General features: G+C 44.3%; 1 protein-coding gene across 2 annotated transcripts in view; it reads left to right on the forward strand.

Annotated features, from left to right (window-relative positions):
• The window catches only part of JAZF1 (JAZF zinc finger 1), a 297907-nt gene that overhangs the window by 253593 nt on the left and 16550 nt on the right, over window positions 1–27764 (forward strand). The gene's annotated exons all lie outside the window — the stretch shown is intronic.

Consider the following 27764-nt stretch of genomic DNA (forward strand, 5'->3'; position numbering starts at 1 on the left):
TCTTAGTATGTCTTCCCTGAATTGAACTTACTTCCCAAACGTTCTTTCTAAGCTTACCTGAGCGGGAGCTGACCAGAGTGCACCCTGCCCCGAGCTGAGCATGCACAGAACTTCTCCTAAGTCAGAGATCCATTAAGTCATCTCTCCGTGGGCAACAGCCCCTCCTCTTCTTTTTCCCTTCTGAGAAGTGGAGAATATATTTTCTTTCTCCCCTGTAGGTGTATAGACAGGCATTCATCAAATAAATACACCAATAAACATAACATTGTAACCATGGAAACGCTATAAGGAAGAACTCAGATAGGAAAGCATCCAGAAAGAAGTCTGACCAAATCAGGAAAGGCTTCCCTGAAAGATAAATAGGAGTCAAGTATGTAAGAGAGGACAGGAGGAGCGTCCAGCCAAGGGAACAGCATTCTGCAAAGGCTCCGTGAAGGGGAGTCTGGCAGGTCTCAGGTACTAAAGGCTGGCCATGTGGCAGGGTGTTTGCTAGATGAGGCCAAGATCTGCAGGGACCAGGGCACTGAGGGGCTTCTTAACGATTCTGGTTGATCCTAAGAGCAAAGAGAAGCCGCCTAGAATTACACCATCACCTCAGTAGCATTGCCCCCTTGACTGTGGGTGAAAATGTTTATTTTCTCTTACAGTTTATGTATTTCTGCATTACCAAATGCAAGTTCGTGTGCCTGATGCACAGTAAGGCCAAAAAAATACCAAAATGTCAGAGTTTGGAGCAGAGAAAGGTTTATTGCTGGGCCCAGCATGGAGAATGGGTGGCTTATGCCCCCAAACCCCCAAACTTCCCAAAGGGTTTTAGCTGAGCATATTTAAAGGCCAGGTGATGGAGGGGTGTCCCTGGGTGTGTGATCAGCTCATGCACCATTCTCTGATTGGTTGATGGTACCCTAGGACAGGGGCTATGTGCTCATGATCATCAAATAGTTAATTTCTTCCATTTGGTGGTGGTTTTTAGCATCTGAAAAACTCAGGAAATATGCACAAGATACTATTATCTGGTTATGTCAGGGAGGAGCTACGGCAGAGAGTATGGGGGAGGGGTCTGTCCCCAGAAGGCCTCACAGGGCCCTGCTCTGTCACACTCTTACATCCATCTTCCATCAAGGGAGGTGACTCCAGTCATTTCTTAAAGCGTGTTTCAGAATATGACTTTTGCAAAATAATACTTGGGGGAAAGGGATTCCCTAAAAAGTTTGCGGAAATGATGGGTTAGACAAAGGTAAGCTGGTTTCTTCAGTGCAGGGCTTTAATATACCTTGTTATTCTCCAAGGGGAGGATTTAGAAAGTTTTCCAAACTTAGTCACTCTGATTATAGGACCTCTTTTTCTAGGGGCATCTTGAGGGGAGTGAGGGGGCTCATGGTTGACAGACACCCTGTGTTCTGTCAGGATTGGGCATTTTGAAGACAGGATAGGTGTGGGAGGCAGACAGACCAGAGTTCCTATCTGAACTTCACCCTTTACAAATCATTAATTAGCCCCATTATTGGAGTTTTTGTGTGAGTTAAATGTGATAGCATATGCATGCATTAAACATTCAATAAACGTTCATCTCTGTGGTCCAGAGTTTTCAACTAGTTGCTTCAGGAACAGAATCATGGCTCATTCCATAGAGGATGAATTGGTTCATTTGTGTTGGGCATTTGGCCATTTCCTTAGACAGACCACCATGTTTCTCTTATATGTTGTTCTGTGCAGATTTACTTTCCAGGATCTTTGTGTGACATTTACTGTGTAAATCTAAGGGGTGCCATGAAAGTGTAGTGTAGCTCTCCAATCATCTTTTTGGGGTATTTCTGTGTATATTTATTCATATATAATATGAATTATGGGGGCAGTTTTATACCTGGGTATGTTTTATATCTGACTTAATATGCATTGACTCATAGCCAGCACCAGATAACCATGACCGTCCCAATTAGTAATGGGAGCTTTAGAACCCCATGAACATAAAGACAGTTTGAAAGTGAGAGTTTATTATTTTTCATGTAAGAATGTTTGGAAGAAATAGAATCATTTCCTTTCCTTCAGACATAAAGAAGTCTTTCTGACACCTTGTCTATTTTAGCAATTTCCCACTGAGAGAATTAATTTATGTTGTGGTAAAGATGTATCATTTTCAGTCTGTCAAGATCATTGGTAAGTTATTTGCTGCTTGAAGAACATTCCATGTAAACATCAAAAATTAGCAGGGGAAATGGTTTCTTAAACCCCTACCCTGTGCAATTTTGATTGTGTACATTTTTCAATGTTTGAAATGTTATTTTACCTGTAGTTAGAGAGATCAGCTTATTTTGCCTGACTAATGTGGTTTCAGTCACTTTCATTGCCAGGCTATAAATAATATTCCATGTTTCTCCCTCCTAAATTCACTTTTCCAAGTTTCACATTCAAGATGCATTCCTGGTCCAGAAGTAATAGTCCTCTCACAGAAAATTTCATTTACAAAGTAATTTTTAAAATATACTGTCTTGACTAGACAGACTTAGATCTCAGTTTCATCCTAGAGTTTCAAGTACTTCTTAGGGATTCTTGGAACCAAGATTATTTTGCAATTTCTAAACCCTAGGGGCAGTCTTCTTTCCTCAACTTTCTCATTTCCTATCCTTACTTGTTTTGTTTTTTTTAGTGTATTTTTTTAAGTATTCACTTAAGGCTTAGAATGGTTTAAATCGCGGGTCAACAATTTTTTTTGTTTGTTTTTTTGTTTGTTTGTTTTTTATAAAGAACCAGATAGTAAATATTTCATGCTCTGCAGGTCCTAGGGTCTCTCAGCTACTCAGCTCTGCTGCTGTCGTGGGAAAGCAGATATAGAACCACACGATAGACCTGATGTGTTCCATTAAAACGAAAAGTTTAGGTGGAGAGGGTACAGCTCAGTGGTAGAGCACGTGCTTAGCATGCACGAGGTCCTGGATTTAATCCCTAGGACCTCCGTTAAATTTTTTTAAGTAATAAATAAGTAAATAAACCTAATTACTTCCCCCCCCAAAAAAAAACAAAAAAAATTTTTTAAAAAACTAAACGTTTTGTAAAACCTTACTTACTTATTTACAGATTTGGTCCACAGGCTATAGTTTGCCAGCCCCTGGTTTAAATCATAGAGGTATGGAATTTAAAGATAAACATGATTAAATTCCCTGAAAATCAAGTGTTAAAACAATTTGTACCATTCTCCTTTAAAAGTAGTAATATCTAAAGTGTAATTACTCAGGAGGAAAGGCAACTTACTTTTTTTTTTTTTTTTTTTTTTTTTTTTTACTATATATGCTTACTGTGTGCTTTATATATGATTATTTAATCCTAACACCAGCCCCACTGAGACATTATTAATTCCCACATACAGATTAAAGAAATGGAGGTTTAATAAGGTTAACTCACACAAAGCCCCATGTCTGTCACTTCCAAAAGTGTGGTCCTTTAGTGTGCTCACACTTTCCTTCCACATTAATTATTATTATGTCAACACCTTTTTAAAAACTCTCATTAGACCTTCAGCCATTTAGCTGCCCCAGTTACTAACTTGACACTTCCAAACCCAAAATACAAAAATAGGTTAAGATACTGGAACTGTGGTTTACCTTCGCTCAGAGTCCCTCCCACTTTTACCCCAGTCTGCCATTCAAATAGCAGGTCAGAACTGAGGAACTTACCAGTTTCCTTTAGCCATGGTTTTCTTTAAGGGTGAATTAAAGCTGACTCCAGGAAGCCAATGGTTAAATATTCAGACTTGCAAACCAGTTGTTAAAAGCTTATCTTGAAGCTGGTGGCCACGGTAGGAGTTTTTACACCAGTGCAGTTGGCAGAAGCTACCTGTCAGGACTTCTCCCCTACCCCCTTTACCATTCTACCACCTTTGTATCCTTTCAATAATTGTAAATCTAATCTTAGTTTGTAGTTCAAAGGATCATGGGCCTAATTGTGTCTGTAAATAAATCTAAAGCAAAAATTAATCACCCATAAGTAAACAGTGATCATTTAAAACAATGGATTGCTCAGCCCCATTCACAACAAGGTTGTGCATCACTACGTAATGACATGGGAAGGTTTCCACATCATGGTGTTAAATGAAAAAAATTGGATTACAAAACTGTATGTGCCTTCTGATCCCAATTTTAATTTTCACTCCCCAAAATTTAACTGGGGTTACCTTAACATGATAGGAAGATGGGTGTTTATTTTCATCTTTCTCTTTTCCTGTTTTCTAAAATGATCCTGTATTATTTTCGTAACTAATATAACTGCTTAGTGCATATAATCCGAAGATATACACAGAATTACTGACCCTCCCTCCAAAAAAAGAGTTTAATGAATTTATTTCCTTCAGAATAATTTAATTGACATTCTTGGGGGGGCAGTATGAGAAAGGCCTAGGTTAGCTTTTGCATCTGCTGTTAGCAAGCAGGTTGTTTTGGTTATCAAAAGCCTGTGGCTTAATTAAGAAGGTAATTTTTCCTTTTTTCACCCCCATGTTTGCCTGCTGGATCTCTTAAAACAGTGGCTGTCAGTGAGGCTAAAGATTGAAATCACCTGAGGAAGTTTTAAACCTGCCTTTGCCTGGGCTCCACTCTGAAGACTCTGCTCCAGTTTGGAGGTGGGGCTTGGGCACTGGGAGTGTTTCAAAGCTCTCTCTAGGTAATTCAGCCTACAGCCAGAGTTGGGAAACCACTGCTTTAAAATGTGACCCCTCTTGCTATCATAGCTGTGTGTTTTCTTGCCTGGGTTAGCCTATTTCCACCTTGCTTGGAGAAAGATTCCTGTAGTCTGCTTGCTTAGGCGCCAGAGGTGAGTCCAGTGGGACTGAACAGATGCTCGCCTATGCCTTAATGGAGAAGCCATGGAAAGAGTTGGCTGGATTGCTGGTTGTAATAGCACTGCATAGTCTGTCCTGGAAAATATTTGTATATGTATTTTGGCCCACTTCGGGGGAAAAATTCAAGTATTAAACCAGAGAAAGGTACCCAAGGAAATTAAACCAGTTTGTTTTCTTGTTTAGGCTGCCTATAATGAGGGTGAAATCACAGTTTGTATCTCTTAATGCATGACTGAAGTTTCTACGTTGTGTTATTTCATTTCGTGTTCCTGCCTCCTGCTGTCTGGCCTTAGAGTAGACCTCTAACGTTGCTTTACAGCTTTGGTAACCGGTTGCTCAAATTATAACATTTTGAAGTGCTCAGGAGTTACTAATAAACAGCAAATCATTTTAAAAAGTAAAGTATCAATTTTTCCCTCAGGATGGAAATTACTCTGCCATACAGGATTACAGAACGGAGAGAATTTTGCTTGACACTTAGAAGCTCTCTCTGAATGAAGTTGAGGTAACCTCTCCCTTGATCCCTTTATTTTTAGAAAATGAAATAAACTCATACAGGCTTACCAAAAGCAGAAAATCTCAGGAAAAGATAACTAAGGGAAGGTCTAAATTAACATAATCCGCCCCTCTTCCTACCCAGAAGAGAATGAAACAGAAGGAAAAACCTCAGAGAGAGAAATCTCATCCTATGTAATAGTGGAAAATGAGAAAAGCTACCTGTCTTAGCCTGACTGAATTTTGTGACCTGCTTATAAATTCCTGAGGCTGTGGTTTGGTATTTCTAACAGGTTCTTCCCTAAAGAACTGACTGTCTGCGATGCTGCCTGAAAGTCTTCCTATCGAGAAAACGGCCTTGATTTATATTTTCCTTTTTGCCTAAACATGCGGTCTTAAGCCGGAGAATGACTTCATGTTGCTGTATTATCTGGCTTACATTATATTCAGGGTCACGAACACACCCTTTCCTGGCCTATGATTTGTTTGCTTGTTTGTTTATATACCGCTTTGTTCTGATCATTGACCTTTCGTCTTCAGAATTGATTGACTTGTAAAACCTTTATCCTGCTTCCCGAGTGTCGAGTGTTGTGGTCCAGGCTTGTGGCTAATGATGCTTCCTTCCCCCTCGCTTATGTGGCTGCTTATTTTTCATCTCCTCTAACTACCCAAAGTGTTGACAGAGTGAGGGGATGGCAACAATGAAATAGCATTTCCATGACTTTTCTTCGGCTACACCCTTGTAAGAGACCTTCCCAAACAAAACGTTTTCTTGACTTGAAGGAAATAATTAAATCAATGATGATCTGTAAAATATTAATACATACCTTTATAGCACTCTAGTGCACAAAAACATTCACATCACCATTTATTAATCTTACTTTAAAGACAAAACATTCGAGGTTTATTTAAATGATAACTTGCCCAAGTTCAGTGGCCCCTAAGTAAGTTTTCCACAGCACTAGGATGGAGCGTCTTCCCATTTCACATAATTTATTGAGCATCTATTGTTTTACACTGTTTCAGATACTGGGAATATAGAAAAGCAGAAGCATAGCCCTTATGGGTGAGAACTTACACCTCTTAGTAGAAGCAGGTTATACACCTATACAGCAGGCACTTAATGAACATGATATATACACAGATGGACAAAATTCTCTGTATGGATGATTAGTTAGACAAGACAGAGATACGCACAGAGTCATTCTTTCTATACTGTTTTAGTGCAGTTATGAGCTATGTGTTCACACTCACAAAATGTCTTAGAAATTGTAAGGCAAATGTAAATTCCAAAGGACTTGGAATGAGGTGCAATCAGTGGGGAGTATATTTGGGGCAGACAGTTTTAGAGCATGATCATTATGGAATGTCAGCTTAAGGAATTCATAAGCAGACTCAGATATATTGACAAAGGTGTTATGTAAACCTGGAGTTTTCTGGATCAACCTTCTAAAACTCTGGAAACAGAGGTGAAGTGGCGAGAGCTTTGGGCATCAGAGGGATCTGGACTCACATCTTGGTTCTGCTGCTTGAGAGATAGACCGCCTTAACCTTGGCAAGCCTCAGTGTCCTCATGCAGACCCTACCTCCCCATGAGGATTCATGAGATTAAAGATGAGGATGGAACTGACTCCTTGGGTCAACACAGTCTCTACTTAAACCTCCAGTTCAGAAAGAACATTAGCTTTGAAAGCCCTACTCTGCTTCCAAGACACGCTGCATTGGTCAAGAAGCCGGTGCATTCAGGAACAGCTGGGGTCAGTGGTAGAAGTGGCTGATGCGTCAGGTTGTCAGGGCTTCTTGAAGAAGCTATCCAGCACGTTCCAAACAAAAAACAGTTTTGTTCTTAACTGAATCCTGCCCTTTTAGCCAGATAGTATTTGACTAGCCCCGGCCAGGACCACTTGTGCATGTTTATTTTGCGTTTGCACTAGCAGAGACTGTGCGTTACAGGTGGCATTTGCTAATGATCTGCTCTGGACATGGACATATTTTCCAGGGGTGGGGGGCATATCTGATTATCATAATGATATTATTTGTTACCAGAAATACAGGAGCAGTTAAGATAAGCATCTTATGACCAGGGATGGTGGAAGTAAAGAGTTAGGAGGTCTACAGATTTTTATAGCTTGTTTTGTTGTTTTAGTCAAGGTAGCAGTAATTCTGCCCTTTTAACTGTAGCAATTCAAGGCACAAAAAAACAGAATATTGGATGTCTGTAACAGATGCACCCACCCATCAATGAGCTCTGTCCCACCTCTTGTTGAAGGAAGCACCCACATAGGTCCAGTCACCATCACAGTCAAGGCAGGGGGGGCTTTGTCCCACCCACTCTGCCAGATGTCCCCTGAACTTCTCACTGAGAAGATATGTCAAGGTCTTAGAGCCGTGTAAAGGGCATCTCAGAGGGACCAGGTGAGTTTTGACTAGAGCATGTGGGAGACTCCCTGCCCTCTTTCCTGTGAAGGGCAGAAAACATTCTCAAGGCTGAGGATGAGAGAAGAGGGCATCAGATGTCACTTTTCCTCCTCCCAGCTGAGGAGAGCGAGGCCTACAGAGGCCATGGAGGTTCTCCAGACCTTCTAAACCAAAGTGATGCTGGCTGAGCAGTTAGACTCTGGGTATTCACCCAAGAGGAACGGAAGCATATGTCCACAGGAGACAGGCACAAGGACATACAGAGTATCTTTATTTGCAGTAGCCCATCTCTAGGTACATGGATAGACAAATTGTGGTCTATCCATACAATGGAATACTATTTAGCAATAAAAAGGAACAAAGTACAGTTACGCTAGGGGAAAAAAAAAGAATAGGTCTCAGAAACATTACACTGAGCAAAAAGAGCCAGATACAAGAGTCCATATGAAATTCAACTGCTGGTAGCTGATCTGTAATGATGGGAATCCGAACAGCAGTCGACTCGAGGAGTAGGGGGAGGGGGTGTTGTACACAAGAGGACTTTCTGGAGTGATCAATGTAGTCCACATCTTGATTGAGGTACTGGCTACACAAAGTATACATTTACCAAACTCATCGAATTAGACATAAGGTCTGTGCATTGCACTGTAGATATTTACCTCAGTGTGAAAAACAGATTGCTGGCCCAGGCAGAAATGAGGAACAGGAGCCCAGAACTTCCACTCACTCCTTGAAAGAGCAAAGAGCATTTCCTCTGCTGTAAACAAGCCATTTAAGAACAAAGGAAGTAAATAAACGCAGTAGTTGGAGTAAGAAAATCTCTGGAATTTCCTCTTGTTGAAGAAAGACAGTAAGCAGAATCCTTTATTCTCAGCACTCTTAGCTTCAGAACTCTGCAGGAACAATAGCGTGGTCAAATAGTTGCTACACTTATTAAATTAAGAAGAGCTACTTGCCAGACACTCAGTCTCAGGCCACAGTTAGAATTGATGCCTGAAAATGTTTCTGATAGAAAATTACAGCATCTGGATCTTCCAAGATCCAAAATATTTTGCTTCCCGTGAGATAAAAGAGTGAGAATTTTGCAGGAAAGAAGATGAAAGCTGCTCAGTTTTGCACCACATTGAGCACATCCTCTGAAACTCTAAATAAACCCTTTTCTACAGCTGCTTAATAATGGCTTATCTTCAGATTTAATATTTGCGGTAACAGACAGGCATCAATAATTTATCTTCTAATGAAAATATTTTGGGAGGCAGTATCATGCCTAACCATTTACATTTAGTTATAAGCCTGAATTTCATCTCTACTTTTAACTGTGTTATTGTTTAATCAAACTCAATAGAAATAATATGTCCACTGTTAAGAATTCCCACAAGAAATCCTGACGGGTCTTTATGTCATATTTCACCTGGTGCTAGAAACACAGTTCGTGGCATGGTTTTGGCCCTCAGTGGTTGTTGCTTTTTCTTTGTCCCAGCAGGGGTCTCTGCACTGGCCAAAAAATATCCAGAAATATCACAAAATGAAGTTATTTTAAAGGGCACACCTCCTACCCCCCAAAATAATGCCGTCTCTTTAAGCTATGGTCCAGAGCTCATTCGCATGCCAACACCCATCAGTGCACACTTCTCACTAATTTTCCTCTGGAAGCAAGTCCGAGAACCGAAATATGAGTGCTAAAGAGAACGGCATATTGTGAGCAGGGAAAACGGTGCAGATTCTGCTGAAAACACAAACATGCAGACAGGCTCAGCACGGCCATGCACCTCTCCCGTGAAGGTGATGGGGATTTAACACCCGATGAATTTGCAGGCCGGCCAAATGTGTGTGTTTCCAAAGAACCCTTTTCATTTTCTTTCCCGACTGAAACACAGCATATTAAAATCAGAGAAGCCCTTTCATCTTCGTGGGTATCACAGCAGCAAACTTACTTTAATGTCTTTTCCATGTGGGTCTACTTTGAACAGTGAAGGGTCCCCAGGCGCACCCAGCTGCACAGCATTAAAGACAGAATCTGCAGAAAAATGAGAACACTTTCAGCTAATTTGTTCTTGCTAAAAAGACAATCCAGGTACAGAACCTGCTTCTGTCCCAGGGCTTTGTTCAAACTCCTTGGCAAGGCACTAAAAAGGAATTGGGATCTGACAGGACACGAGAAACTGAGTCTGTGGAACCTTGCTGGTGACGGGGATGGAGAGTTTGTTAGCTGGGTACTTCTAGCTTCTTACCACCAAACTAAGGTAGCTCCTCAGAAAACGGGATGCTGGTGTTAATTTGTATTCATCAAAGCAGCAGCAAGTTGGCTTGATCTTATCAGATCAAAGATGTTTCAACTCCATTGAACTGAAAAAGTAATTGGGGGGGGCAAGTAATTAAGTTTATTTATTTATTTCAAATGGAGTTACTGAGGATTGAACCCAGGACCTCGTGCATGCTAGGCATACACTCTACCGCTGAGCTATACCCACCCCCTAGTAATTTTTTTTTCAACCTAGCCAATTTAGGCTCTCTCTAGTATGGAAACACATATAGAAAATCACCCTGAGAAACTAAAGTTGGTTGGAGATAACTACAGGAATTTGAGATCTAATAATGCCATGATGTGCAGTGTTTTCTACCTAGATACCCAGTTATTACCTTTTCTCCCCCTAAAGGCAGCCAAGGTGTTCCAGATGCCTACAGGCAGAAGAACAAATCACTCTCAGGGAAACTGCTTTTCCTCTTGTCAAGATAATTTTGAGTAACAGTAACAGCTAGACAGCACCTGTTACTGCCTACCAGCTAGGTCATCTCTTTGCAGCCTGGGGGTTGGGGGGGGTAGTTTTCAGACAGATACATTTTTGAAAATTACCATTATTTTCAAGCAACAAGAAAAAATACATATAAAACAGATTTATAACAAATGGTGAAAATGATCCTTTCTGTGTGAGATATTTCTAGCTCTCTATATGCTGTGTAACTGTATCCTCGTTAAAATCTTCATCACAGTGTTTGACTTGAAAACAATTGCATAGGATCTTAAACTCAGGGGTGTTAAAGGACCTCAACAATGCTTTTTTTTGGCTGTCCTCTTCCAGTTTCTGTGTGCTAGGCAGACACGTACAGTGTTACCCAGGTTGAGCTCAGAGGCACTAACAATTACCAGGACCAGTGCCAGGCAGTCAGTTTGGGGTGATGTTTTTGAAACACGATCATGATCCTGTATCTTGAACAGGCCTCCACATGACCCCCTTAAATGGCCACTTTCTAATATAAGAACTTTACATAAAGTTCGAAGCCATTATTGTGTTGAAATTCTCCCTAAAATTTACCTTGATGCAGTTAATTTTGGCAGGGCACACAGATGCTATGAACAGCATTTCACTGCCATTAAAAGGAAACAGTCTGAAAAAAATATTCAATTAGAGTCACTTGGTTTCAGTAATATACCTGTATGTAATTTAGAATATGCTATGTTGTACATAAAGGAAAATTATTTTTGTAAGACTAACAAAACTTGACAAATGATTAACTTTTAAAAGCACATAAGTAAAATGGTACTGCTCAGTTGTGAGTGGGCTGCCAGAGGGCACCTGCTTGTGACAGGCTAGGTGGGTCCCTGCCACACCTGTGGACAACACCCCCAGCTTGGAGGCGTTTTTTGGGTTTTTTTGTTGTTTTTTTTTCCCTAGGAGATGAATAAGCCCCTTTTGGAAACTAAAACCATAAAATTAAAATTATGAAGTAACTGCAAATATAAAAATTGGTATTTAAAAGAATTTTTTAATAAATCAGAGTTTCTATAATAACTATATAATAAGCATGCATTACAGAAACATAAATATACCACTGGTAACTGATACATAGTTCCTGGCAAGTAAATAGCAAATTAAAAGTTTATACATTTGTAAATAATCTATAGGGCTGTGTTTCCTAAAATGAATAATAAATATTCTTTAAAAAAAAAAGGTTTTTTTCCTTTTTTTTTTTTGCCTCTCAACAAAGATCTATTTTCTAGCATTATTAAAAGAGGAAGGTTTGCCAAGACTAGAAAGCTTGTCCTTTGCCATGTGGAAGCCCTTTTGCTAAAGCTATAAATATGGCGTACTGATGAACGTTGTCATTTTAATTCTGTCAAGTAAAGAAGGCAAACTGGGAAATGAATTATGCTGTACATAAACTTGCAAGTAGCTTCATCTTCATGGTAGCTGTGCCTCTTAAAAATAGCATCTCACAGCCTCCTAGAATTTCTGTTCACTTTGTCTGCATTTTCTATTAGGTAATAGTATATTTTGGGAAGATGACAGGGCTGAGAAGTGAATGGATATTCTCTTGGAACATTTTGACTCTTTTTGTCATCTTCCAGAAGGTGGCAATTTGTGGCTCCTTCAGAGTGCTATCAGGTTCTTGTCTAGAGAGTGTTCTGAGTGGCCTGAATTTATTAACCTAATAAGCCGTACTGTTACTTAGGGCCTGTGAGCAGTTGTTGTTGATTCTCCTCATGGACAGAGCAAGACACTAAACAGAATGCGCTCTGTATGCTGGTGCTTTGCAGGCTAGTTGTAAGTCATCCTCCCTCTCGGTTCCTGACGTCCCCCCGCCGCTGGAGCTCCATGACTTAAAGTTAGTCAAGTGACTAGAGCCTGAGGTGACCAAACCTGAGGTCCTGGGTTTGATTCCCGTGTGGGCCACCCCACCTGGCTCCGTCCTGGAGCCTGAACCATGCCCTTGAGGCTAGTTGAATGTCGAACGCCAGGTAGTGCCGTCCTTTGAAGTCTCTCAAGAAAGAGATGGTGGAGATCTGGTAAATATATGGAGGGCAAAAATCAGGTTCTCAAAGATTGCCTTACCCTCTGGCTTGGCCAAAGGGGATCGAGGTCAGTGTGAAAATATGATTATGAGAAAAACCAACGCACAGTGCATGTGCGTAAAGTGCTCTGAATGGCCTCGGTGTGTTCAGTGACAGCGGCGGTATCACTGTGACACATTCATCTTCATGGTCTGTTGTGTTCTGTACAGATGTCCTTAGAATAGTCGAAAGAATGGGAGACTGACAAAGACGAATAGGTAAAAATAAATGTCTTAAGACTAAGAAGGCCTCAGGCCATTTTAGTACTTGTTGCCTGGAAAGGACAGTCTGTGACTTGGCTGCAAGGGGGTCAGTTCCACTTCCTGCTCTCTTTAGAGTGATGGTCAGAGACAGCAGCTCCCTCCCCTCCTCTGCCCACCCCAGGACAGAATTCTTGGGAGAGTGGCCGGTGGTGCAGTGGCTTCATTATATAAGTTGTCGTTCCTTAACACCCCTGAGTTTAGGAGGTGCATCACTGCCCCAGGCTCCTCCCAACAAAAGAAAGCAAAGGAGGAAAAGCAATGTGGCATAAAACAGCATCAGATCTTTACAGTGTGGAATTTTAGAACCAGAAGTATGTGTCGAGATCATCTTGGCTGCTATAATTTGTAAGTTATGACCAGCATTTTTTAAAAATAGGAAAGAAATAGAAAATAGGGTGTTTCACACTTAGTAAGGGTAAATATTGTCTGAGGAAACTTTTAGTTTTGTGTGTGTGTATTATTTTCTGAGTTGGGATATAAAAATTTTTTTTAACTGGGTCATGGTCAGAAAATTCGAAAGCCAGTGATCTAGACTCACCCCTTCATACACGTGTAGTTGTCAAGCCCAAGGTCATGTGACCAAATTGGATCAAAACAGCACCAGAGCCTGACCTTCCAGATTCCCATCCTAGTGCCTCTCCCTCTGAGTCATACTCCGGCCACCGGTGCGTTCTCATCCTCAGCTGTGTTATGATCTTAGTTCTTCGTTCATGAGACCTCAGCAAATCATAGGCATACAATTCCTTCTGGGCCTGCAGATCCTGGAATGTTCCAGACTCCCCATCTCCAGAAAGAATATAAGGTCCTTCACTAGAGCTTAACCACAAAGAGGAAGAAAAAAATATTTTTTTCTATATGTCTTTTTCTGTAGAGATTTCTCTTCATTTAATCAGTTATCCATCTTAGGCAGTAACTGAGCACTTAACAAGCCAAACCATCATCAAGTGCATCAGAATAAATAAGGTGGGAAAAGATACAGTCAATACCTTGAGGGGAAAGAGGAGAAACGATGTAACAAAGATACCAGTGAGGAAACTGTCTGCGTTAGTGCAGGATCATCGGAGAGCAGACAGGCGAGCATGTGGCAGAGACGGCCCCTGTGCAGAGCAGGCGTGGTCTGGAACGGCTCCCGAGAGGCTCTCTCACCAGAATTTGTTTTGCATTTGGCTATGAACCCTGGGAAGTGCAGGCTTGAGTTCCCCTCCCAGAGAGGCAGCTAACCAGAACCTAAGGCTTTCTACACAGGTGTTTTCTCCCGACTCCGTCCTGGGTAGGTGAAAATGATTTCTTCCAAGTATTGAAGGAACAGGTACCGCCGCCTACTTCTGTGGGTCCTGTAAAACCCAAAGTGAAAATAGTTGTGGGTTCCTCTGGGTTTTAGCATCATGACTTTGATATTTTTGGACGCTTTTTACCCTATTCCCGGTTGAAACCATTGTATCTTTACAAGCTCGCTTCTAAAGATCGAAATGCTGAGAAAGCTGAAATAATCGAGGCAGAAAATGGAAAGCAGAAAGGTGGTCGGCTTTTCCCTACCCTCAGCCAAGTCACAGCCCTCTCCGTCAGACCTCTGGGCAGCCTTCATTTTCTGTTCCCCCCTTATTACCTTGAGTTGATTTTTCTCACCAGCACTCTTGTTCCCCTTTCCTGTCCTTGTTTTGACAGGGAGGAAAATAAACGTAGCCAGTGATAAAGCTGGGAGTGTGGTTTTCCAACCACAGCCTCGGCCAGAGCCTAGCGCCCTCTCGGTGGCCCGCCCTCCGGAATGGTCATTAGTTGTATGGGAGTTTTCACAGGGGCCTCCCCCAGGAGCAATTTCGCCAAAGAGTAACCCTCTTGTCTAGACCGGACAAACCCACAAAGTCATCACTAACTGGGATTTCCAAGCTGCAGAGCAGTAATAGAAAAGGCTGCCTCCAGGCTTGGAGGATTTTTCAGGATAGAGCGCTCATTGTGGAAGCCTGCCCTTCACACCAGCGTGGACCTCTCCCTGGGAAGAGGGGTGGAAATTCGCCCGCAGCCTCCATCAGCCCCGGGAAGATACCCTGCTCGCCACCTCTGCTCCGTTGGAATCCACACAGCCTCGCCATCGCCTGGCGTCTTAAACCCTGGACGCTGTCCTGGATTTCATTTGTACAGTTTATTTTTGAGAACGATCCAACTGTGCCTTTTCCTTTCTTGCTTGCCAGAGCTAATTATTAATTAGTGAGATAAAAGCAATTTAATACTTGACATTTTAAGAAACAAGGCTGGCAGAACTTACCCAGAGAGAGGTAAAAAGGATGCAAACTTCTGATCCAGCGCTCTGAGCACTCAGTACTTAGCAGAGTATTGACAGCTGTGTGCACAATAGCGGTCATGAGACTGGAAAATGGAAATGTGCGCTTTGGAGGGAGAGGGGCAGAAAGGGCAGGGTGTGTCCTGAGTCCCCATCAAATTCTCAGCTAAGAGGAGTTGTGGAATCAGGTGACTGAACTTGAGTGGGTCTAGTGCAGTTGACTTTTCAGACGCAGTGTTAAAACAGAGATTACCTAAGGAGGAAAACAAATCAAGAGGTATGAAAAAAGATAGTTACAGGGGCCCCTCCTGCCCCTACCCCACCTTGGCAAGGGGCGTTAGACTCAGCCTGTGGTGTGCGACCTGGAGAAATAAGCATAGCAATGTTAGTCACCGTGGTTAGGACACCTAGACTGTGCTGGGTGCTTTGCTGAGCACATTATTCACATCCCCATTTTATATATGAATGGGAACTGGAAGTTCAGGGATGTTAGGTAACTTGCCCAAGGACACCCAGCAAATTTGGGCACCCGGATTTTAACCCAGGTCTCCCTTTCTCCAAAGCCCACTTCTGGTAGCTCTCCTCTGTGACTCCTGAAAATGTGATTCATGAATGTGGTTCATTTGTGTGCCCTTCAGAAGTGCTCAGGGCATCCTGTGCTCCTAGAAGGATTATTTTCCAGGTATAACTAGGAGGTATTAATTGTCCTGCACGGAACAAACATTTGAGTACCTACTACATGCCCAACACATGCACAGAGATAAAAGACACCACCCCTGACTTCAAGGAGCCCCAAGATTAGTGAGGGAAGGCTGATGACCTGCATGGAACGCTAGGTTCCCTGGTAGAGGGTGTGTACACGGAAGGAGGGCACCTGCCCAGCCTTGGGGTGGGGAGTCACAGAGGCATTTTGGAGTTTTAAGAATGAGTACATCCTTAGAATGACTATAACTCAATTAAAAAAAATGTTTAAAAAAAAAAAAGAATGAGTACATTTCAGTCAGATGGAAAAAAAGAAGGTGTTTGAGATTGGCTGGTTCAGATAGGTGGAGAGGGAGAAAAATGCCCAGACAACAAGCATTTGCCCTGTTTTGTAATGTAATGTGAAGCCACTGGAGGATTTTAAACAGGAGAATGTCGTGGTTGGCTTTACATTTTTAAAAGATGATTCTGAGGGACAAATGAATGTTGGGGGTGGGTACATGCTGCAGCAGTAAGAGAGAAATGGGGCTAGAATAACAGGGAGGGGATGTGGATGAACTCGGGATATTTTGGAAATAGAGGCTGGAGGAGTTGGATGAGGAGCTGACAGAGGAGTGACTCCCGGGTTCTAGACTAGAGCAGCTGAGTGGGTGGTGGAACCATTTCCTGAGCAGGGGGTGGGGGGTGGGCAGGAGCACGTTTTCAGGGGGAAATACACAATCAAGTATTCTCTTTTAGAGTCAAGGCTTGATCTTAAATCACCAGTCCTTTTCTGTCATGATGTACTGTATTTCAGTAGTTCCCTAACTTTCTCAGTGACCTGGCAGCATCTTAAAAATATGGATTCCTGAGATCCACCCTAGATCCCATGAGTCCAGTTCAAAGAGTAGAGGCAGGAATTGGGAGCTTTCAGCAGCAACCAGGTGATTTTAGCACCGCTAGCCCAGAACCAGTTCAGGGACATTGCTGGCAAACCACTGCTCTGTCTCCTATTTGCCAAGGCAGACTTGACCTGAAGGCCACGTGAGCAATATTCCTGCCCAGATGCAGGACTGGTGTCACACCCACACCAGCTTTCCCATCTACCCTTGCCCAGCGAACCACGAGCCATTTTCCCAGATGATTCTGGGAAACTGAATTTTCTGAAACTGAAGTTAATGTTTTCTGACTGGCCTGATTCAGGCTATGATTCTTTGATGGTTTTTCCCTCTATGTCAGGCACATCCTAATAAGTGGGGAACCTTGAAAGAATAGCATCTCCCTAAGCAGTGGGAATGTTCCCATGTATTAATGTTTCATAAGGACCTAAGACTCAGATGTCTGTCTGAATGGTCCGATCCTCATAAATCAGTGGGTTGGTTCTGGAAACCCCACAAGCCTCGGCTTTCTTGAGAGATTTATGGCACTTCCCGTGCGTGTTGGGGCCAGTAATAATATCGCAGCTCCCTCAGCACTTCTGGTTTTCGTTCCTGAGGGAGTGGCAAGGAAAGGGAGAGGTGTGCTGAACCAATACCACTTTGAGAGAAAACTGTCGAGACTTACTTTCCAAAACCTCAGAAAAAGCCTCTGGTTCTGTTAAGGGTATAACAGTTTTCTGCCCTCTCTACTTTTCTCCCTGCAGGTTTCCTAGCCTCGTCCACCCCCCTGGGCTGGATTCCGTGGTGTGGGAGGTGTGGGATCAGGGCCAGAGCTGGCTCAAGCCCATGGACACCTTCCAAGACAGGGCCGGCCTCCTCGGACAGTGGCCTTAGACCTCTAAGGCAAAGGGTGCTGAACTTTGTCAATAAATTATTTACACTGTGCTTTAAGAGTCTTCCAGAACAATGTTAATTCACTCCCCCTTGCCCTGATCAAGACTGATTAAGATGACCATTTCAGTTAGATCCCATGCCTGGCAAATCTGACCAAATTACACATTATATTGATGGAAGTGAGTATGATTTTTTTTTAGTCCATATAATCGTTGCACCAAAGTGTCTGCATCTACCTTAGCAGCATATCAGACACAAATCAAAAGTGTTATTCCAGCCTCTAGAAGGTGGGCGGCCCAGGAACTTGGGTCTCACGCCTATGGCAGCAAGGCCCGGTGCCGAGGCCTGCAGGGGGTGCAAAGGCGGATGGAACAGAGTCACTGCCCTCCAGGAGATGAGAGCCTGCTTGCAAAGGAAGACAAGTGTGCAAATAAAGCTCCTCTCAGACTCTGAACCTAAGAGCCTTAAATTATGTTTATAATGGCCAAAGGAAGGAGAAGCCCCTTTTACTTGGCAACAGTTCGATTATCATTTAATTACCTGGAGAAAGTAGCATTTAAGAAGGGCTTTTAAGGATGAGTGCAGGTGAGGGTTAGGGGGTGGGTGTGGGTATTGTGCTGGGCATTCCAAGCCCCAAAACCCACTCAGATAGCACAGAGATGTTTTGGGGACCTGTGATGGTTTACACACCAATTCGGTGTCTCGGATTCGCGGAGCAGAATGCGCCTAAGTAGGAGAATCTTAAATGCTAGGTTAAGGAATTTGTGCTTAATAGACTTAGCAGTGGGGAGCCATTTTTAATAAGAGAGGTAACTAATGTGATCAGAGAAGAGCAATATTATGGATTGAAGCTCTTTGGGGGAATGTTGATTTGGCAGCGGAAGGAAGATGTCTTGGAGGACGCAGAGACTGGAGGCTGGTATATCATTGAGGAGGTTATTTCAATAGCCAGGGTGAAGGTATGGAAAGACTTGGCATTCTTGATGAAGTTTCTGCACGTTGGATGGGAAATGACTCGATGTGGAAGGCTTCTCAGCGCTCTTCCGCATCACACACGCATCCCTCCCAGTTGGTAGAAGCCTGCCCACTGGCTCGACAGAAGTAAACCTCGCAGACGCTGGAATGTTTATGTGCAGCCCAAAATGGCTCTGGTCTTTTACACAGCTGTAAAGTGTATTTAACTCCCAGATATAAAACACTCCCTGACTACTGTTTCATAGCTTCATAAAACGGGGCTCAATTGTGTGGGTGCTCCATGTTGTCATCCCCTATCTTTCTACGCAAATCTGTTTCCTGGTATTGTTAGTCCAACGGGAAAAAATTCAACCCAGCGTAAACTACCTTTTTTACAAGGAGCCATGAGAAGAAAGCCCAAAAGACAATAAGGAGGCTCCACATTTATATTTTTAACCCAAGATTACAGATTTAACTGGCAGGGAAGCAAACTTGTTTTAATTATGAATGTTTTTCATTGTGGTTGTGAGTGTAAGTCAGTAACAGATGTTCGTTTCCCCCCAGCTCAACTGGTTTTAATTTTTTCTTGAACGTGGAGAGAGAAATGTTTAAACGTTAGCCAAAGTTCAATTAAGATCCCTGGCCGAAGGTGGAAAATGCCGTACTTTGTTTTTTCTCAGCCGTATACCTGCTTTGGCTGCGTGTGCCACAGAGCACGGAGGAAAGATTCCAGCTGGCACAGGTTTTATTACTGCAAAGTTAATTTGCAGCATAAGCCTTTGGCGGGGAGGGGGCTGTTTGGCTTTTTATATATTTATTTATTTACTCTTTTTCAGTTATAAATAAAATTGCACTGTAAAACATTGCAGCTTAATTGCAGGAAACCCAATGCATTTTTGTGTTGTGGTTCTGCAAGCGGTTAATGGCTTGTGTTTTCTTTATCCAGAGTTGTAGAAACCTTGTATCAGGATATGTTTACAGCCAAGGCTGTGTGGCTTGGTTTATCATGTTTTTCCTGTGCTCTGTGGAACAGACGGCTGTTCGTTATTGAAAGGCCTTTTTCTGTGGAGAACGGAGTTGTTTGGGGGGGAAGCATTTTTGTAGGAGTGCAGAATGACTTCCAGAGACTGGGAGCACTCGGCGGCTATAAGCCTGAGCAGCACCTGATACGGTGACATTGCAGCCCTTTGCTTTAGCACCTCAGAAGTATGTGAGCTGCATCTTCTGAAGGGCGTCCAGCTGCACAGAGCACAGGCGACAGCGTGTGCAACTTTGCTCCCCACCTTCGGTCCTCCATGTGCGCATGTGCTTGACCAGTTCCCATTCCATGATCGGCTGAGGCAGAACCACAGCTCCACACACTTCTCATTCTAGAATCCATCCCCCAAAGATTGGCACCATTATGTCATTTACATTTGGGGTTGGGCTTTCTAAACTTTGTCCTTTTAGAAAAAATATAGCCATTCGTTTCTCTTGGATGCCAAAACTTGAAGATTATGCCTTGGAAGTAGTTTGAAAGGGCCATTTACAAATGCATACTGTGCAGGTTGTTTGGGCTCTGATGACATGGCCCATTCTGGAGGTTTTCTTGTGTCTTCAAAGTTTCGCTGAATACCTGTCCATTAATCCTCATTTAGGCAACTGGAAAATACTTCCTTTATAGTCTGTGACACATGGATTATCCCATTAGGAAATCTGTGGCTGACATATGGCTTATGGGACTTGCAAAGGATCGTTGGTTTGTCTTTGGATAAAAAGGAGCATTCTCCTTACAGAGCAAAACAAAAGCAAGGGAAGTAGTTAGTAGACCTGAGCTGAAAAATGGGAGGTTGGCTAAGGGTTGTAATAATCTCATTACAAACGTCACTGCCCTTGGCACGCAGGACTGACTGCCTCTCCAAGGTCGACCTTTATGCCTCTGGTCGCCGCGATGGATTTGAAAAATGGACCATCTGGATTTAGTGCTGGCCACAAATCAAACTCCAAACCATAATGGAGGAGGAGGATGGGGCAGTAAAGTTATTCAGTGGCATGAAGACTTAGAATTGAAAATTCTCACCTTCATCTTTCCCTTGGGACCCAATGTCTACCTTGACATTAGAGTGACCATTTGAGAGTAGAGTTTAAACCTCTTACTCCTTGAATATTCATGAAGCTGCATCTGTGTATACAGATCGTGGCTGGGGGGCATGTGGACTCAGTTAAAACTACTAAGGAAGCATCGCTAACTACCTGAAAACTTACTCTTTCAACCTTACATGCCAGAAAGTAAACAGGCAGCGTATACAGATAAACACAACCTTGGAGGACAGTGTGTGTCCACTGAGCAAACTCCTGAGAACTAGTTTTAGACAATGTAATGCACATGTCCTCTGGCTTGCAAATGCTGGGTTCCTCATTTATTTGACCTGGGGCAAGCCACTGACAGGACAGTAGCTGGGGGAAGGTGTCCAGGACCTGGGTGCTGACTTCTGCCCCTGCCTGGACCTTTGCTGAATGCGTGACCAGGGTAGGTCACCTCCCTAGTCCTCAGTATTGTCCTCTATATAACAAGAGAGGTTGGCACAAAAGACCTGAGGTCCTTTCTAGCCTTGAAATGCTGTCATCTTAGGACCCAGTGATGACATCGTATAAAGGTCAAGCTTGGGTGTTTTTACATCAGTTGGAAAGTATGTGCAGACGGTGCCCTCAGAACTTGTAGGTGTGGGAGAGAAGCACAAAACAGAGTCCAAGCTCTCTTGGAACTTAGACCTGGAAGATGTCCATGAAAGGGGCAGGTGGAGACTGGAGCGGAGGTAGAAGGGCAGGAGCCGAGGGAGACGCGAGGAGCGGAGCCGTGAGGAGCCCTCCTCCTGTAAGTTCCCGAGGGAAGAGCCAGCAGGGCGCTTCTTAAGTGAGGCTGCAGAGGCAGGCCCAGCTGGTGGAGGGTCTCGGAATACGAGATGCAGAAATTCAAAGTAAATTCTTCCTTTACTTTGCATAGAGGGTCAGATCTTGGTATAGAAATACCGTTTCGGAACTATACACGTGAAGAAAATGGCAAAAGGATGGTGAGATGGTGTCTTGTGTCAGTGTGTTTCTCTTTTTGTTTTTTATGGACAAAACCTTCTTCCTGCTGCACATTGAAAATGGTGGGTAGGGCATCTTCTGGCCTGCCCTGTCCTGGGGTCATTCTGGAAGACAGGCCAGAAGCAGTCCCTTGGCACTCCACTCTGTGCAATTACCACACAAGGAAGCGACCCAAATAGAAACCCCTGCTGAAGTTTGATAATCCATCTTGGAAACACTGGGGAGGAAGGCGGAAGACACGGGACAAAGGTTGATGTCACCATGTTCGCGTGTCCGGGTCGGTGCCTTCAAGACACAGCTGTCTAAAGTCTCAGACACCTCTGGTCCGTCCTCCTCCATTATAATAAACATTCCCATCCAGACTGGCCATGGGCAGTGCAGAGAGAACAGAATTCAAGCACCTGATGATACTGGAGTCTGATCTGTAAATAGATGACCCATCACATTTCCATGTGAGGGTTTGGGCCCAAGTGAACTGGTCTTTTGTTATTTCTGTTGCAGCCCGTCTGGGGACCAATAGGCGTGGTTTATTACGCCAGGACTGTTCCTGTTTTCAGCCTTCAATAAACATCTAATAATAAACCCTTAGTCTTGTTACTAAGCCATGGGAAAACATCTTGTTTATCACCATGTGGCATTTATATGGCATCGTTCTGTTAGGCATGACATACTGTAAACACACTGAAAGGAGGCGGCTGCACATGCAGGATTTCCATCTAACATTGCATCTGTCCAGGGAACTCTCAAGTTGCCCGAAGAGGAGCAAGGATGGAGGAAAGGAAAGAGCCCACCTCTACTTTGGACAAGGAAGGAAGTGGTTGTGCTGTCGTGTGACCAGGGTCTGTGCTGAGTTCACTCTCTGCTGGGCGCCCTGAAAAGCCCTTTCCATGTTCCAGCTCAGTCCTCATCACGGCTGTCAGGTAGATCCTGTTGCAGGTCTCTTTGTTAAGGTGGGGTAACGGGGCTCGAAGGAGATGGGTATGTCCCCTAGGATCCCACAAACAGGATTTGAATTCTGGCACCTGAGTCCAGGAGCCATACTTTTATCACTAGGCAGCCTCTTGTGGCCAGAGTTAATGCGTATCAAGTCACAGCAGCGGGGAAAGCGCAAAGCCACTTTTGAAGTTAACTGTGTCTAACCGAAAGGAAGCCAGTCTTCTGAGGAAGTCGCCTCATGTCTTTGTCACAGAACATATGCCAGGATGGGCTAGGGCAGGGGAGTTGAGGGAGCCTGCTGGCCAGGCCAGAGCAAGGAACCCCACAATCTTGTGCAAGGCAAGAAAACCCAGGGAGGTTGACCAAGAACAGCACGTGGGACAGGTAAATGTGGAGGTGTGGCCACGTGGCAGAATTAAAGCAAGCTCCCGCTTAGGTGAAACATAGGCAGGCCAGGACAAGCCAAGAGGGAGAGATGGGAGAGCAGGAACCAGCCCAGTGCTGAACATGGGAGCTGAGCCTGAGGACCAGTAACCCCAGGGAGTATCAATGGCCCTGGGAGTATCAATGGGCAGGGGAAACTGGGCAACTTTGTGGGCCTCTGCTGCTCCTGGGGTTCTGACACTGTCCCTAGATCTTAAAAAATGCCACTGAGCAACATCCATCAACCTGGTTGGCTCTTAAGTTTGTGAAATCATATATGTCTGTTTAGCCAATGAAAATACTAACTAATAACAGAGAATGCCACGTGGCAGATACTGGTTTGAGCACTTGGATATGTATTGACTCGGTGAATTCTCTGATGTGGGCTCTTTGGGAAAGAGAGTCACCAAGCCAGTCAGTGAAGGAGGCAGCGTTGGGACACGGGCTGCGGGCTTCAGAGTGTGTGCTCACGGCCGTGTGAGATACTGCCAAGGAAGTGGAAGGGAGAGCATCATCAGGGTCGCTGGGTGGTCACAGTAAGCCCTTGGACTTCCGAGGCATGCCACAACACCAGGGCACAGAAGAAGCTTGGCAAGTAAGCGTGCAGGGGGTGAATAGTGCTATGAGCAGGGAAAGCCATGTTGGTACTTCTCAGTGGAGCCTTCACCATCGAGCCTGGGGCATGGAAAGTCAGGCTCATTTTTATAGCGTGCTTAACACAGTCTCATGGACTGGGAAATTCCTGCCCCTACAGTTTCTCCCAATCCCTTTTGTCAAGGTTTGTCACTCAAGTAACGTTTCACCAGATTTAAACGCGGCCCTGATGATTGTGAAGGCAGCCTGCTATGTGCAATATGTAAAAATGACGTTACTGGGGCTTTCAGGAAGCTGCCCTGTTACGAAGCCAAATAGCCTTCTTAAAAATCAGAAGTACTCTCATAAAACTCGTTTTTCACATGGCCCAGGCTGTAGTTTCCACATGGGACGAAGTGTGAAACGAAGCTTTTATGGGAGAGCCCCGAGATTTCTGTGAACTTTCAGTGACTCTCACGACATTATTCCCCAGAGAAGCAACGTATTTCCTGTGGTGGCGCATTTGCAGGTCCTGTGCTGGGTCTGGGTCCCTGATGCGGTGGAAACTGCTTTTTGCTGGCAGACCTTAATTATTTCCTATCTTGATTACTGCATCATTCTTCTTGATATCCATCATCCTCCTCTTCCCAGCCCTCCCCTTTGACATAAAAATATCCACCCTGTCTGTAAATATAGCACATGCAGTTTATAGTTAGAGAGGAAAGCACCGTCCCGATAGCCAGCCCTAGCAAGTGCCTCAGTGCTGCACTTGTTTCAGAAAAAAGACAGTCCTCTGCTCCCATTGTTTCCAGATTCCACCTTATCAGAAGCAGGTTGCCCCTCCGGTGGAGGAACCCACCGTGTAACAATGAGCTGTCTGGGGTCCTCCTCGTCCTCACCACGTACCTCAAGGGCAGAGAGACTGTGTGTCTCTTTCACCCCCAGGTCGCCAGTATTGTGGATGAATTAATGAAAACTTAAGTCCAGCCATGTAATCCTAAATCGGCATTTTGTTTAGTTCTGACAGCATTAGACATCAGTACCCTCCTCTGTTGTGTTAGAAATACAAACTGCGTCTTAGGCATTTTTGTCCATGCATTTTGGACAGATGATTCTAACCAGACAATTTCTTGTTAGGCTTTGTCTATACCTGGTCACTGCTTTCAAGTCTAGACAATTTTTATTTATTGAATCGAGTAGTAACACCATCCAGAGCTAACATAGCACACAACTGTGTGACAGAAATTAGTCTAGCCTGCTTATACGTATTAAATCGTACCGTCTTCACTGTAGTGCTGTGAAGTTGGCTCTAGTGTTTTTCCACCTTTTGCAGATAAAGAAATGGGGGTGTAAAGAGGTGGAATCACGGGTCTGAGCGCTGGACGGTAACAGCAGAGCCAGAACCCTAATGCGGGCGCCTGCTCCCAAGTCCCTGAATTGCCTGCCTTACACGCCTCCAGGCTGGGGGGCGGGGGTGGGCGAGTTTCTGTAGTTGTGCTGATCAGGGTTCATGGGAGGGTGGAGCTGCCGTGTGCGTACATCCCACAGACTGTGATCCCTAGTGGCGCCGTCAGTGCTCCTTTCCTTAATCATACACAGATTGTATTGCATAGTAAATAAGCATAATTACGAAGCACAAAATGTGTGTGTTACATACAGATACCTGTGTGCGTTGTGTCATGTGGTCCCGTCCTGGTGCACAGGGCCTCTGCCTCTGCCTCCCTCCATCTCACAAAGACAGGCTGAGCCCTGCTCGTCCAGGTGCTGTGCCAGGTCCTGGGATCCTCAGGGAGTTAGAACAGCCCAGCCCTGAGGAACTCGCCCTCTGACTGCGATCTCCCAGGGGACACAAGAGGGTGATGGGCAGGGCGAATCTGCAGCCGCCCTGGAACACACCCAGGCCTCCCCTTCCGGGGCTTACCTGCAGCTCCTTCCCAGCGCCGGCAGCTGTGAGTTTCTGGGTCCGGCCACTCACCCCTCGAGGGCACCTGCTTGCTGGCCGGCCCTCCTCCAGCTCGCTCAGCTGCAAGATTCAAAACTGAGAAACCATTCTATTCAGCAACCTGATGACACTCCAGGGTATCCTGCAGGACCCTTCCTAATTCAGCAGAGGGGCCCTGCATGACTTGAGGCCATTTCTTAGGACCAGATTCACCCACTCTGGAAAGACTGGCTTTCAGTGAAACTTCAAAAGGAATGTGAAGTGTCACAGTCCTGAATCGGTGAACTGCCTTCTCACTTGCTCTCCATTGTGCGTTCCTGTCACTCTCACAGTGACCCCTGTATGTGCCCCTGAGGTCTAGTGGCGGACAGCTCGCCTCTGGCGGTTAGACTGTAGGTTCCTGCCAGCTAACACAATGCCTTATTGACAGTCACCAAAAACTACCTTTCTCTTGTATTTTTATTTAGCCTGTTTTACACCCTATTTAAACGTCAGCTAAAATTGGTGCGGTTTTTTCCCCCTCTAGATGAAATGTTGGTTCTTTTACAAAGAAGTTTTAGAAATGAGATTCTGATGGTCAAAAGAATGGCTTTATGCTTTCTTTCTGTGACACATAGAGTGATTTTTACATTGAGACACACACCTGAAACAGAAGTCTTACAAATACATCTTATACTCCAATACTTTCTATTCCATTCCGTCCTTTTATTTTTTTAATGCTGGTGGTACCCCACGAAATTGATTTCACGATGCACTTATGAGTCACAGTGTACAATGTGAAAACACTAGGACTTTGCATTGGAAGTAGGTCTTAAGAGTTGCCTGATGTCACAGGAAACCTTTATGTTCAGTCTCTGTGAATCCTGAGCAGCAGCGGGAAGGCTCAGGGGAGAGGAGGCGTTTTGATCTCCCCTGAAGGTACAATAGCAGAACTGATGAGGAGGGAGGAGAAACGGGGGACTCAGTGCCGCCGAAATCCTTGCGGTACTGAAGGCACGTTTTCATTTCTCATTGCTCATTTTTTCCCTGAAAAATAGCCAAGATATGGGAACAGTAAAGAAGACACTGTTTTCTTGTGCTCTGGGGGCAGTTTCTTTCTCCTCCCACCAGGATGGAGAGCTGAGAAATGAGGGACCAAAACTCACAGTTAGGAATAAGCCTCGGGATTTGACTCCAAACTGAGCAGGTGAGAGAGGAGCACAGAGGGCTTCTGGGACATCTCAAGGAGAGAAGAAAAGGATGAAGAGGCACCATAACAAAGGGTTAATGAGACAGAGGCTAGTTTTTCCTCAGTGTTCATTTCTTTTCATCTTTTTCTGAGAATGTGCCCATTCGAGTACACAGTTTCTTACCCTTGCTCTGCAGAATTGTTTTAAAATCTGAATGCTCAGTTTTTAGGAGATGCTGATTTCCATAGCCTTCATCTTTTTTCTCCTCAATCTTTTTTTGTTGGGGGTGGTTTGGGGGAGGGAGGTGTTTAATTAGGTTTATTTAATTATTTCATTAATGAAGGTCCTGGGGATTCGACCCAGGACCTCGTGCACAGTAAGCACGAACAAGCTCTACCACTGAGCTATACCCCCCACCCCCCATAGCCTTTCCTTGATCTTGACCTTAAATCATGGGCCACGGAGTTAGAGAGACAGGAAGGAGGAGCCAGGAGGAGGGTCACAGCCTCTGTGCACAGCTTACCTTCAGTGACAGTGACAGTCAGGGCTTTGCTGTCCCCACTGAGTCCCTGCTTTGTCTACACACCTGGCTGCTTTGGGAGGTGGTGGCCTCCGTAGCTTTTGGCTCTCCCCTTGTGAGTGTACCAGCAGGAAGTGCGACCGCCTGGGACCACGTCATCAACTCGTGGTTTTCACTTCTTTGTCAAAAATCAACACAGAAGAAGGTGACAGGGAATTGCACTTCTGCATCTCATTTGCCATTAAGTGGCAGACCCTGAATCTCAGGGATTAGCTGCGTGTGCATCTTCACCATGCCTGCAGCACTCGCAGTATCCACAGGTAACAATGTCACATGGTTGGAAAGCAGTGGCCTGGGGGTCAGGAGGCCTGTGTTGTCCTTGCCTTTCATTTGTTTGTTCAGCGGTTACATACTGAGTGACTTATGTGTGCCAGGTACTCTCAAGGACGCCAGGAATTCAGTGATGTGGAGCTTACGTTCCAGTGGGGATGAAAGATAAAGACAAAAACAAGACCATTTAGGAAGTGAAATGTGCTTGAGAAAGTTACCCATCCAGGGGAGGAGATTGTGCCTGGAGACGGACAGACCACTTAAATCTGGGGGTGAGCA

Source organism: Camelus dromedarius, chromosome 7 (assembly GCF_036321535.1).
Source record: "Camelus dromedarius isolate mCamDro1 chromosome 7, mCamDro1.pat, whole genome shotgun sequence".
NCBI classification, from domain to species: domain Eukaryota; kingdom Metazoa; phylum Chordata; class Mammalia; order Artiodactyla; family Camelidae; genus Camelus; species Camelus dromedarius.